Source organism: Palaemon carinicauda, chromosome 43 (assembly GCF_036898095.1).
Source record: "Palaemon carinicauda isolate YSFRI2023 chromosome 43, ASM3689809v2, whole genome shotgun sequence".
NCBI lineage: Eukaryota > Metazoa > Arthropoda > Malacostraca > Decapoda > Palaemonidae > Palaemon > Palaemon carinicauda.
In genome coordinates, this window is record NC_090767.1 from 49,926,879 (window position 1) to 49,935,120 (window position 8,242).

At 45.0% G+C, this 8,242-nt stretch overlaps 1 long non-coding RNA gene across 1 annotated transcript in view; it reads right to left on the minus strand.

Annotated features, from left to right (window-relative positions):
* Positions 1-1,319: 1,319 nt before the first annotated feature.
* The window catches only part of LOC137633579 (uncharacterized), an 11,445-nt gene continuing 4,522 nt past the window's right edge, over positions 1,320-8,242 (minus strand). Inside the window, exon 4 of the long non-coding RNA XR_011042286.1 lies at positions 1,320-1,452. This is a non-coding gene — a long non-coding RNA (uncharacterized lncRNA). The remainder of the gene's footprint in view (positions 1,453-8,242) is intronic.

Consider the following 8,242-nt stretch of genomic DNA (forward strand, 5'->3'; position numbering starts at 1 on the left):
TGACCGAAGCCTGCACTAACAAGCAACGCGTAAAACGCGAGTAAAAGGTAAAATACCATAACACTGAGTATGAAAACAGATTCTAGGGTACTTTACATTGGTGCAGGGGTAAGGAGAGCTTCAGCCATCTCGAAAATAATGCAAAAGAGCGCAAAAACAACAGACACAAAACAATGGTAGCAACGCTTCGCGAATCCAAAAAGAAGGATGTCAGGTGGCGCTGGTGTCGGGTGACGGTGGGGTGATCCAGGTTGGTGCTGGGGAGACCGCTGTAACGGCACACCCCTCTTGTATACATTGACGAAGGAATATTCTAAATGGAAGACGACCTGTGAATAGTCGTTTTCACACGCCCTTCTTTATACACGACGCCCTAAAGGGCGCTCGCGCGAGGGTAGTACACTCTGCATTCCAATGCTTTTTCTTTCTCTGGTATATTTGGAATATATTTATATCAGAAAAGTGACAAGAAGGACCTTTTCACCGGCGAACACAGGTCGACCCAGAAAATACATTATTTTCTATCAGTTCGGAAAGAAATGGATGCTTAAAATAGGAAAGAAAGTACAATTCTCTTGTCATTATTCTTTATGATTATTAATCTTGAACATTACACAAAGGTACAAGAAGAAGTTAGGAAAGGTATAATTCAGATACACATTTCTACAATTTATTTCTAAAACGAAATTTATTAGATATTAAAAAGGCAAATCTCTCTCTCTCTCTCTCTCTCTCTCTCTCTCTCTCTCTCTCTCTCTCTCTCTCTCTCTCCATGTTCGTTGCCACAATTCGGCGTCAATGACCTAAATCAATCATCCAATCGTTGCCATAAGTATAAAAACGTAATTTATCTATATCAACAATATGAGGATAATAGACTTCCCTTACCTTGTATCAAGAATATAAACAAAAGGTATATAACATACGACTTATTTCTGAACATTGGCCTCTGAAATATTGACTAACGAATTAATTGCAACAAACGAATTATCTAAAAGGGAAAGAAAAATAAACAAAAAATAAGGTCTTGGAGAATATGAGTATACAGTATTTCAATCAAACGTTTTGATTAATTTAACATTTATATAATTGAAACTTAAATCTTCGGGAGAATAAGCAAGTGCTGCCCTCTGTGATGATTTTGGATTACCAAATAGAGTAGGTGCACACTTAGCCCCTTCTTTTGAATACTACATCAATCTATCCGTATATTTTTCTGTTTAAGTTATATATATATATATATATATATATATATATATATATATATATATATATATATATATATATATATATATATATATATATATATTGGCCTACTTATTTATACGAACATGAAGGTGTTGACAAACGTCTGTAAAATATATATATTCATGTGTATGTTTGTAGACGGATAAGTGGAACGAAGCAAAGTTGTCCAATTTAGTATGAAAGTATTCTCACCAGTATATTAACCTGAAAGAAATAAATAACTCTGATAAGTTGAAGTAGGAAATGTGGTTTACCATTCCTTTCCAATTAAAATTCTTTAGAGCGAAACATTTTTTTGGGATCAGGCCATGTCATCGTGATGGAAGTTCCCTCAAAAGTAGCTTTCTAGGTATATTTGACCACAGTTATATATCCCAGAGAATTTACCAAAGGTATCCAGAATTCTAACTCCTGAAGAGAATATCCCTCAAGATTTTAAAAAGGGATATCGCCTAATATCAGAGGACGTATTCTTGACACGTCTCATGGCTATCTACACCCCCAATAGCGCTTTCACTTCAAGCGGAAAGAGAGGCAAGAATAAGGGGAGTCGTTAAAGAGGCGACACTCCTACTGTACTGTAAATAGTGCGCCAAATCGCCACCGCGAGGCGCCACCGAGCCATTCTTTCTCTCGTAGCTTCGTTGACCGGTGTTATCCCGTGTTTTATTTCTCGCTATTTTGGAGTTTTTTTGGTCGCTATGATGTCTTCACCAGCCTCATCAGCTTCTGGAAAGTTAAGTAATATCTTTGATTTGTGTAAATGTAAGCTCTTGCCAGTTTTGCTTTTCGATTGAGATGGTAATTAACATAACAAGGGCTGTTGCCAGCCGGATGGCGTCATGGACGCGGTCGTTCTTTCTGTACATTTAGTTAGCCAGAACGACCCTTTCCCGGCATTATTCGCTTTAATAACTTAAGCTATTTAGAATTTTAGCTAGGGATTCTTATATTGTCATTGTCATCATGGATTTGGCTATTCATTTCGAGCCTCACGAGTGCAAGGCTTCCTAGCCTAGACACCTACACACTTCATGCATGATATAACCTTCCTGGTAAAGTTTCATTGAAGCACAGGCAATATTTTACACATTTATGATATTACTGCATTATGCTTTCCTCTTCCAAGATAGTATACAGAGAGTTTCGGTGAACGATTCTCAATGCTCGTAGGCTACTAGCCTAGGGGCTTTAGTATACTTTCATACCTGTTCCCATTGCTCTTGTATTGCCTTTTAAGGGGAGACTGACACCTCCTATACCTTTTAAGTCGATACTAATCTCCTAGGAGATTTGAGAGCAATCCCCCTTCCCCCTGATTAGCCTAGGTTTTGAGTTTAGAACGGGACATTAGAGTATAAGTCTGTGTTAGGCATCTTCCTGTCTTGGCGAAATTATTTCCCATGCCAGGTTAAGCTGCTCTTTCAGGAGGCTAGATCTCCCTAGACCCTGAGCCCTTGTCTTCCTCCATCCTCTCTTTCTCTCTTGTTTGTGTTACTGGGCCATGTCAATTGTCTGCTGGCAGGCAGTTGCCCTGCCGCCGCTTACTGTGAGTGTCGTTGATCGACAACTCAAAGGCAATAGACATACTGGGACCGGCGACCGGCTGCTGAGTTGCCGGCCGGCAGCCGGCCACCCGTACCTGGTCATCTGCTGCCAGATGCCGCCGAGTCCTACTTGATGGAAGGATCCTCAGCTGGCGGCCGGCAGAGCCGCCGACAGCTGGCAGAGCCGCTGCTGGCGGCCTGCCACCCATTATTCTGAAGACAGTAATTGCCTTCAATAGCCCAGAATAGGCCGGCATTTGCCGGCAGGCCTGACAGAACTGGCAACTTGTTACAACAGTCAGTACCGTAGCCCAAAGCTTTTTTCAACCTACAAGGTGCTTCATGGGCAGCCTATTGTGAGACCATCACATGTAAGAGAGCGATTCTCTGTTCCATTAATAGTTATTATCCATTATTGTCCTTAATCCCAAATATTGAACCTGGAAGATTGTGTCAAGAAGACACTTTATATCAAAGGATATCATCTCCCCTTAAGAATTCCTAAGAATTCTACTTTCAATATTGGAGGTCATAGCAATTGGCTGGACAGGAAACACATGTAGGTGTCTTTCCTATCTCTAGCTTACCCTATCCAAGCTAATATTATTATTATGATGTATGCTGAAACCTGAGAATTTCACCGAATACTTATATGCTTTTCTTTCTTTACAGGAGGAGCATCCCGATTGCGGGAACAGTTTTTGCAGGGTCCGTCGTAAGAACTTCTACGGACATGACATGTGCAGGGCCCATGCTCGCTGCGCAGTCACCAAGGGGGCTCTCAAGTACTGGGACCCGCAGGTATGTACCGTTTGTGAAAAACTGGTAAGAGAGGCTTTTGACGATCAAAAGTCCATTGAGTCAAGGGACGCAGCGAGGGAAATACTGCGAAAATGGGTTAAGGGCTTCCAGAAGAACACTTCTGGCCCATACCTTCCTAACAAAAAGATGAGGGCTTGTCTTTTCCCTAGGGCATATTCAGATGCGGTTATTCCCCAGGTTCAACCTGAGATTCCCCTGGTTCAGATTCCGGTAGAATTTGAAGTTTCGGATGCCTTGGAGAGCATCCAATTAGAGGACAACATGACTAGAGGAATTGGATTAGGTGGATGATGTTCCACCTGAGACAGAAGTCGAGAGAGCCGAAACGATTTCGGTATCATCGGCCACAGTGAATGAGCCGTTGCCTTCGACCTCTTCCACTGCACCCCAACTAGATTCCATCACGAGTACGTTACACTCGTTGTTGTCCATGGTGCAGGATATTCAAAAGAAATCGTCCGAGAAGGAGGCCTCTCTTCGGACAGAAATGCATCAGCTACTTGCAACACGTTTGGCCCCGAAGAAGCTAAACGTTAAGGATCTCCCCGCCTTCTCTGACGTTAACCCTTGGAGGTACGCAGAGCACATGCTCATGTCAGGGGGGAAGATCTTCCTCTCAGAAAAACTGTGCAATATCCCAGTGGAGGAAATTGAGTTCTGGCCCAGCAAAGGGGCCTACCCGGATTGCTATGTCCGTCTTAAGACGGAACCTGCATCCGAAGAGGAGACAGAGTCGAAGGAAACTATTGTCCTTGAACTCTCTAAGGCTCAGGCCTTATATACCACCACCTTAAAGGAGATGGCCTTTACTAGCTCTAAGGTGCCGGCTCTCAGCAAGAAGCACCCGTCCTTCATTACTGACCCCGAACGTGCCTTTCCCTTTATGGACAAAGGGCTTAAGGCAGCCTTAAAGGCAGTTGAGGCAGGGAAACCATGCCCTACACTGGAAGAGTGTAGACCCTTCTCCCTTGCCTTCCCATCAGACGATGCGGACTGGAAGGATGTGCACAACACCTTCACAGTTGCGAAGCTGGAGGCAGATATTGCCTGACGACAGTTCGGCGAAGACCTCCCGAAGATGTCAGACTTTCTCCTGCGTAGGGAACAGGAGACAAAAGGACGTCTTGCTGCTTCCTTGTCTCTGCAGACTGGCCTGGAGACAATGGCAAGCATCCCAGATACCCCGGACATGTACATGGTCTTCGCCAAATCCCATTTGGCGACAGTAACCAAAGACCTGTACAACTTTATTAAAGCCCGAAAGGGCTTGCAGAGAGTTCGTGTTTGCCTCGGCTGCGGTGAGACACGAACCAAGGAAGCTGATAGCTTCCAACATCTGGGGAAAAGACCTCTTCCCAAGTGAAGCGGTCAAAGAGGTCGTGGACAAAGCCGCCACTGAGAATAGAAACCTTCTCTCTAAATGGGGCTTGTCCTCTAAAAGAAAATCTTCAGCTGATGAGGGTCCCCACCCGAAGAATAAACCAAAAAGTCCTAAAGTGCCCTCTCGGCCTAAGCAACAGCAACAGCTTCCCGTGGCCAAGGTGTCCCAGACGGTGGCACAACCACACACCACCTTCTAACTGGTGCCCCAAACGCTGGCGACTCAGTCACCAGTGTTCACCCTAGTGTTTGAAAGGTAATCTACGACCTTTCGGCCGAAGTCTCGAGGTTCCTTTCGAGGTTCCTCCAGACGCCCCTTCAGAGGTAGGGGCAACAAGGGTGGACGTGGCTAAGGAGGTAAATCCTCCACCCAGCACTCTAAGTGAGATGCTACCGGTAGGAGGGAGACTTTTCCTCTTCCGGGATCGTTGGACCTTCGATCCCTGGGCCCACAGCCTAATCAAGAACGGACTAGGGTGGAGTTGAAGCTCAACTCTACCGACCTTCCCTCAATTCTTCCAAAACACAACCCCCATATTGGAAAAATATGTTCAGGAACTCATGAACAAAAGAGTTATAAGGAAGGCGAAGTCTGTCAGATTCCAAGGAAGGCTATTTTGTGTTCCGAAGAAGGACTCGGAAAAGCTCAGAGTAATTCTGGACTTGTCACCACTCGACAAGTTCATAGTGAACTACAAGTTCAAAATGCTGACGCTTCAACACATCAGGACCCTGTTGCCCAAACGGGAATACACAGTCTCCATAGACATGATGGATGCGTACTGGCACGTTCCAATCAGCCGTCAAGTTTCCCCCTACCTGGGATTCAAACTACAAAGAAGACAGTATGTTTTCAGAGCCATGCCCTTCGGTCTAAACATAGCTCTAAGGGTATTCACAAAGTTTGCGAATGCAGTCATTCATCAACTACGCCTAAAAGGAATCCAGGTGGTAGCCTACCTGGACGACTGGCTGGTGTGGGCAGCATCCGAAGAAGAGTACAGGCAAGCCTCCAAGGAAGTGATCCGGTTCCTGGAACACTTGGGATTCAAGATTAACTTGGAAAAATCTCGACTGTCTCCAGCTCAAAAGTTTCAGTGGCTGGGCGTCCACTGGAACTTGCAGTCACACTGCCTTTCCATTCCATCAAAGAAAAGGAAAGAGATAGCAGGATCTGTCAAAAGCCTTCTTTGGTCCACAAGGATATTAAGAAGGCAACAGGAGAGAGTGTTGGGGTCTCTCCAGTTCGCCTCAGTGACAGATCCAGTATTGAGAGCACAATTAAAAGATGCGTCAGGAGTTTGGAGAAAATACGCATCAAACGCTCGAAGAGATCTACAAAGACCGATACCAAATCGTCTGCGATCTCTACTCAAGCCATGGTCGGAGGCCAAAATCCTAAGTAACAAGGTTCCCTTACAACCGCCTCCACCGTCAGTCACCGTTCACACGGATGCCTCGAAAGAAGGGTGGTGAGGTCACTCTCATCATCGAAAAGTCCAAGGAACCTGATTTCCCCTCTTCAAAACCTTCCACATGAATTTCCTGGAAGCCATGTCAGTTTTTCTTTCCCTGAAGAAACTGAAACTCCGCTGAAACTCTGGTTCTAGACAGCGAAGTCATAATGAGATGCCTAAATCGACAGGGCTTGATATCGCCTCACATAAACCAAGTGATACTAGCCATCCTCCGCCTAGCGGAGAAGAAGAGATGGCACTTGTCAGCAGTCCACCTTCAAGGGTTCTGCAATGTGACAGCGGATGCTCTATCCAGGACCAAACCGATAGTCAGAATGGTCCCTAGACGTAAGATCATTCTCCTTCATCTTACGCAAAGTCCCAGGCCTGCAAATAGACCTCTTCGCAACGAGCGACAACAAGAAGCTACCCCGGTATGTAGCCCCGTACGAGGATCCTCTAGCAGAAGCAATGGATGCAATGTCCATAGATTGGAACGGATGGTCCAAGATCTACCTATTCCCTCCAACCAACCTTCTGCTGAAAGTCCTCGACAAACTGAGATCCTTTCGAGGGACAGCAGCAATAGTGGCCCACCAGCGTTTGGTTACCTCTGGTAACGGAACTACTCCTGAAGCTGATCCCGTAGCCGGACCCAGTTCTGACTAAGCAAGTGCAGAAATCGACTGTCTCAGCTTCATCAGTGAAAACCCAGAACCTTAGCGGTCAAGAAACGGTTCGGGATTTCTAGGGACAGTATTAACTTCTTAGAAGAATACAAGTTAAAGTCAACAAGAAGACAATATGAGTCTTCCTGGAAGAAGTGGGTAGCTTTTGTCAAGGCGAAGAAACCTAAGGAGATTTCTACGGACTTCTGTTTGTCCTTCTTCATCCATCTTCATGAACAAGGTTTAGCAGCCAATATGATTACTACATGTAGATCCGCCCTGGCCAGACCAATACTTAATGCCTTCCAGGTAGACTTTTCCAACGAAATCTTCAACAAGATCCCTAAACCCTGCTCTAAATTTCGGCCCGCAGCTCCTCCTAAGCCCATTTCGTGGTCTTTGAACAAAGTTCTTCATTTAGCATTAACCCTGAACAATGAGGATTGCTTGCTGAAAGACTTGACTCGGAAGGTGATATTCTTATTTGCACTAGCCTCGGGAGCCAGAGTTAGCGAAATAGTGGCCCTCTCGAGGGATGATGGCCACATTCAGTTCACAGACAATGGAGAACTGAACCTCTTTCCGGACCCGACGTGTCTCACCAAAAACGAGCTGCCCACTAAGAGATGGGGTCCCTGGAGAATCTGCCCTCTGAAGGAAGAAGCATCCCTCTGCCCAGTGGAATGCCTAAAGGTCTATCTTCGTAGAACTTCAGACTTTAAGGGAGGTCAGCTTTTCAGGGGAGAGACTTCCGGTTCAACGTTATCCTTGAAACAGATAAGGGTGAAAATCACCTACTTTATACGCAGAGCGGATCCAGACAGTACACCCGCAGGTCATGATCCGAGAAAAGTTGCCTCGTCTCTGAATTTCTTTCAGACGATGTTGTTTGAAAGCCTTCGTGCTTTTACTGGATGGAAGTCTTCCATAGTCTTCTTCAAGCACTACGCAAAGCAATTACAAGAAATTAAATTTCATGTGGGGGCGGCGGGCATTGTAATAAAACCTGCTGCTTGATTACTACGAAGAACAGTGCAGTAATTGGGACTTTTAGTGAATGGTGTACATGATAGACTTGTAAGACATATGTTGAGTTTTGTGTTTAGTGATAACACTATAG